Raw genomic sequence first — 5,716 nt, forward strand, 5'->3', positions numbered from 1 at the left:
TATATATATATATATATATATATATATATATATACACACACACACACACACACACACACACACACACACTTTTAACTAAAATCCTTTCTTCTGGGGGGTCCCTGGAACAAAATATTTTTTTGATACGAGTGGCTAAATACATATCATTTTGGGGTCCTTGACATGAAAGTTTGTGAACCATATATATATATATAGCAGCAGACAAGTAAAAGTCCGGAATTCAAAATGTGTAAAAGTACAAACGTATCGATATCAAAATGTAATTAAAGTTACAAGCTCACAACGAGTCACATCGCGACGTGTTGTGAGCTTGTGTTTTCAAATAGCCCATGTATAAAATAGGGCTAAAGTGGTTAACGTTATGTTTTATAATGTAATAATTGATATCTGCAAAGTAACTTAAAGGAGAATTCCGGACAAATTAAGTGTTATCTTTGATGTCTCGTTACTCACCTACCGATGTGAAAAGTAGCGTTCTTTTTTTTCATATATTCCCCTGTCGTCATTTTTGCTTGTTTCTTCCAGAACCTGGCAACTCGTGTTGCCAGAATCTGGAAACAAGCAACCAGTGTTAAATCGTTCGCCATTGACGGCAGCCTCGCAGATAGTTTCAACGCATGTTTGACTATCATGAGACTCTACTATGAATACTAGTAGTGAAAAAAACAACTTTGCGTCGGTTATAATAGACGAATTTCCCTTAGCCACGCGCTCCCATTATGACAACGGAGGGGGTTTAAAAAATGACGACAGGGGAATATATGAAAAAAAAGAACGCTACTTTTCACATCGGTAGGTGAGTAACGAGACATCAAAGATAACACTTAATTTGTCCGGAATTCTCCTTTAAGTTTCCAAATAATTGTAATAGAGTAAAAGTAAAATATTTGTCTCTGAGATGTAGTAGAGTAGAAGTATAAAAATAGAAAATAGGAAATACTCCAGTAAAGTAAAAGTACCTCAATTTGACTTAGTACAGTACTTGAGTAAATGTACTTTGTTACTTTACACCACTGCATGGGTGATTAAAGGTGTAGTGAATTTCTTGCAGGTGATGGGAGAGGATTGGTGGACTGAAGATTAAAGAGAAAAAAACTAAAATACATACACCACAATGCATGCACAGTCATAAACACATCCAGTCACAAACCAGGAAAATGTAAATACAACGCAAACCATGAGCAGGGCACCACAGGGAATCGAACCCCGTCCTAGTAAAACCAGGAGAACCAGACCAGCACCTTTGTTTTTGGTTTGTTGCAGGGTTTTTTTTATGACACGAATGGCGCAATGCAAGTGACCTCCCTAACCAGCAGCCGCAAAAAAAAAGTTCCTACCTTCCAGCCATCTTCACTGCACACACTGCAGCAACAGCACAAGAGTTCCTACCTTCCAGCCATCTTCACTGCACACGCTGCAGCAACATAATCATAGTTCCTACCTTCCAGCCATCTTCACTGCACACGCTGCAGCAACAGCACAGAGTTCCTACCTCAACAGGTCTTCTTCCGGATCGGGGTCGTCACAGCAGATCATCTGCTTCGGTTCTCTGCGTCTTCCTCTGTCACTCCAGCCACCAGCATGTCTTCTTCTGGTCAACTTCAGATTCTGGAAAGAAAAAAGACAAAACAGTTCAGTTGTGTAGGCCTACAGGGTCACATTTTGGAAGCCTTCACTACCGTGCTTAATCTTTCATGCAGTTTCAGAAATACACAACTACATTTACATGGCAAGGACCCCCAAATTAATTTATATTTGGCCACAGACCCACATCTGAAAACATATGTGCCAGGGACCCACATACAAGATTCGTGTCCTAAATATTTCCCCACAAGTTTGGAAAATAGCAGATCTACAAGCTCACTTTTGTGGAATTGTTTGTAATACAACACAAATCTTGTAGCCTTTGGGGTCCCTGTCAGATGGGAGTTCTTGTTATGGAAAAGTTTGGAAAACTGATTTGAGTTGGTTTTAGTAGTTTAGTTGTATCGTTTAGGCTACAAACCCAATTCTTAAACAATAATGTTAAATATTCAGGCTAAAAAGATGTAATGTTCATGTCATTCAAACAGTTTGTATTAACCTGCAGCAGAGGGGACAGGTTCCATTCTGAAGTGATCCATCCTAGCATCTCTCACCTGCCTTCTATTTATATCTAATTACCACTACTCACATCCAGTCTGGAGTGAATGGATCCCACCCAGTTTGCTTTCTATCAACACTAATGATGATGACACAAATGTGTGTGTGTGTGTGTGTGTGTGTGTGTGTGTGTGTGTGCGCGTGCGTGTGTGCCTGCTTGCGTGCGCGAATACCACTTCATTAACCACTTCAGCCACGGTTATCCTGGACTTTTACTTTGTAACAGAGTATTTTCTAAATTGCAGTATTGATACTTTTACTTGGGTAAAAACTGTGAGTACTTTTTCCACCACTGAGTGTTTCTCTGTTGAATGACTTTCAGCTGTTTGTTCAGTGTGTTCATCAGTGGGATTAAAACACCTGGTCAAATGCTGCCATCTAGTGGCCAACCTGGGCCATAGAAATATAATAATATAATAATGGCCTATTGGTCTTTAACATATAAGATCTTTAGGCCAGCTGATCTACAAGCTCACAACCATATAGTTATAAGACCTATAGGCCAGCTGATCTACAAGCTCACAACCATAGAGTTATAAGACCTATTGGCCAGCTGATCTACAAGCTCACAACCATAGAGTTATAAGACCTATTGGCCAGCTGATCTACAAGCTCACAACCATAGAGTTATAAGACCTATAGGCCAGCTGATCTACAAGCTCACAACCATAGAGTTATAAGACCTATAGGCCAGCTGATCTACAAGCTCACAACCATAGAGTTATAAGACCTATAGGCCAGCTGATTCACAAGCTCACAACCATCTAGTGGTCAACCTTGTGAATTAAATGATCAGAGCAGAAAATCACTGTAGCTTCTTATGCTTAGACATGACATTTTGACTCATATTTATGTCACACAGTTGATGTACATTTTGATGTTTATATTCCATCATATATCAAACTACACTGTAGCCTCTATATCAGGGGCTTTTATTCCAGGGGGCCATACTGACTTGGATAAAGTGAGTGAGGGGCCACACATTGGATTTTTGAATTGAAACTTGAAACACATAGTGCTGAATTATGTTAAAACTGCATGAATTTGATAGACACGATAGACTACTTTACAATAGGGTCGCTGCACATCAGCTACTATATTTTCACTATTTTGAAATGTAAAAGAAAAAGAAAAAAAAGAAGCCTAATAAGATTAGTCATGAGACATAAGGCCCATTGCATTACGTTATAAATATGGATCCATGGCAGACTGTTTCATTGTTACATTATAAACATTTAACATTGGAGTACATACAGATGGAATATGGAATGCAGGTATATTCAAATCCGTATTAATTACTAATAATTAATTGGAGTCTAGTTAAATTAAGTTCACCAAAAACCATTAACAGAATGCTGCCTTTTAAGATGTAGATTGTGGGGGTTTAATTTAGTTTTTCTTTGAGGACTCCGGGGGCCGGATTTAGATGGTCAAAAGGCCGGGTCCGGCCCCAGGGCCGTATGTTGTCCATGTGTGCGATAGGGTCACGTAATTGAAAGCATATGTAGAAAATACGGGGGAAATGGCCACCAATCAGATTAAAATGCTTTTTATTTAACAATTCTGAATATTTGGGTAAGCACAGTGGCTCACTGGGTAAGAGTCCACCTCGGAAACAGAAGGGTGCAGGTTTGAATCCTGGCCCTGTCAAAGTCTCCCCAACATCTTGACAAAACTGGAATACTTTGTTTTTAAAGCTCTGGCTTTTGTGTCATTATCCATTTTGCTTTCAGAACCCAACATGTATGGTGGCTCACTGGGTTAAGAGCCAGTCTGGGTACCAAGAGGTCACAGGTTTGATTTCCAGTTGTTTCAAGTTATTCATGATATTTAAAGAATCTTGACAAATTTTGAATACATTTTAATATGTTTTAAATACAAATCTTTCTTATGGGAGCCCTTAGGGCCTAAGGGCTCCCATAAGAAAGATTTGTATTTAAAACAAATCTGAATGTAGTGCCTAAGGCTTAGGCACTACATTTCAGATTGGGGTATAAGGCCAAATTCATATCAATTTGCGGGTCCTTCACAACATTTTTGAGAACCACCACGTTGCTTGAAGTGCCAGCCATAGCTCAATGGATAGAACAGCTGCATGACAAGTAGAAGGTCTACTAGAAGGTTCAACTCTCACCCTCGCCAGAGTCAAAAACTTTATATTTGAAATGCGAACGTTTATGTAGATGAACGAGTCAAAAATGGACAAAGTGCCCAGACAGCATACCGACATAGCGCCGATGTAGGGCCTATGGCCCTATGCCTGCATCCCTCTGTAGCATTGTAGAAGCTATGTAGCGTGGGGACCGTTGGCTCACTGGGAAGATGTCTCCGCGACGTCGCTGGCCGCCTTTGCGCCAACATCGCGACTCTCTCTGTGCGATCTTAATGAGGGTTCAAGTAGTTAATGTAAAGACATGTTCCTATACACACAAATATTTGGTGGCCCCCCTGCAGTATCTCCGAGGATCCCCTAGGGGTCCCGGACTCCCCGTGTGAGTACTTTTTCCACCACTGGAGGCCAGCTGCTGCACAATGTTAACCTCATACTCCGTCTCACCCTTCTTCTTACATGTCCATAAAGCCCTTTCCTTCTTCCCTCTCCTTGCCTGTCCACTTCCTCTTCCTCCCTCTGCTCTTCTTTGACCTTCCTCGCCCCCTCCCCTTGTCACACACGCTTCACCTTCCCGTCAACTGTGACCTCCCCGCCCTGCCCCGCCCCTCCCATCCCATCCCATGGTGACCTCAGTTACTGCAGCGCCTCCAGGAAACAGAAAATGTCAGTGGACCTCATTTCCTGACAGGAACACTTAATCGAAGAGAGAGAGAGAGAGACAGAGAGAGAGGGGGGGAGGGGGGCAGAGAGAGACATAGATAATCCAGGCACATTGCTCAAAGAACTACGTTTCTTCAAAAGTCCCCCCCCCATTTTGTTCTTTCATGAAACACTTGTCTTTAAAAAAAATTGTCCTTTTTTCTCTTAACTGACACGTATGTACGGTATAGTAGAACTATGTCCCGTGTTCATACGTGTGTTCCTATACGGTGTGTCGTTTAAGAGGTCGGAACGTGCCTCTCTAACTGACTCGACAATGAAAGTCAGCGTAGATCACGCAACTATATAGATTTCACAGTGAGTCAGATGTGAGATCCAGTTAGCGAGGTTAAAAGAGAGGGGCACATCAGTATGCATTGGGTGGAGTGGCGGATGGAGCGAAAATCCACACTCATCTTTTCCCATGCTGAACGCAAAAAAAAAAAATCTTTACCAAGGACAGACTACCAGAGGTGTTTGTGCACAAGCCCATAGCACTCGCCATAGTACTTGCCTCAGGCTTGACGACCTTGCAGGCTTATGCAAAGGTTAAAATGTAATTTAGAATAGCATGTTATTAGATGCCAGGTTAATTTATTGACCTGGCATCCTGTAGTTTCAGTGTGCAGATTTTTTTATATCGTACTGTTTAGACTGATGATAGGCTCTTGTTTTACCTATGGTCCTAGATTACTATTTCCACGCATTTGATGTATTGCCTTGTGTTTACCTTGCTTACTTTAAATCGCTCTCGATTAAGAG

The sequence above is a fragment of the Gymnoscopelus braueri genome (genome assembly GCF_963280865.1).
Source record: "Gymnoscopelus braueri genome assembly, chromosome: 11".
Taxonomy (NCBI): domain Eukaryota; kingdom Metazoa; phylum Chordata; class Actinopteri; order Myctophiformes; family Myctophidae; genus Gymnoscopelus; species Gymnoscopelus braueri.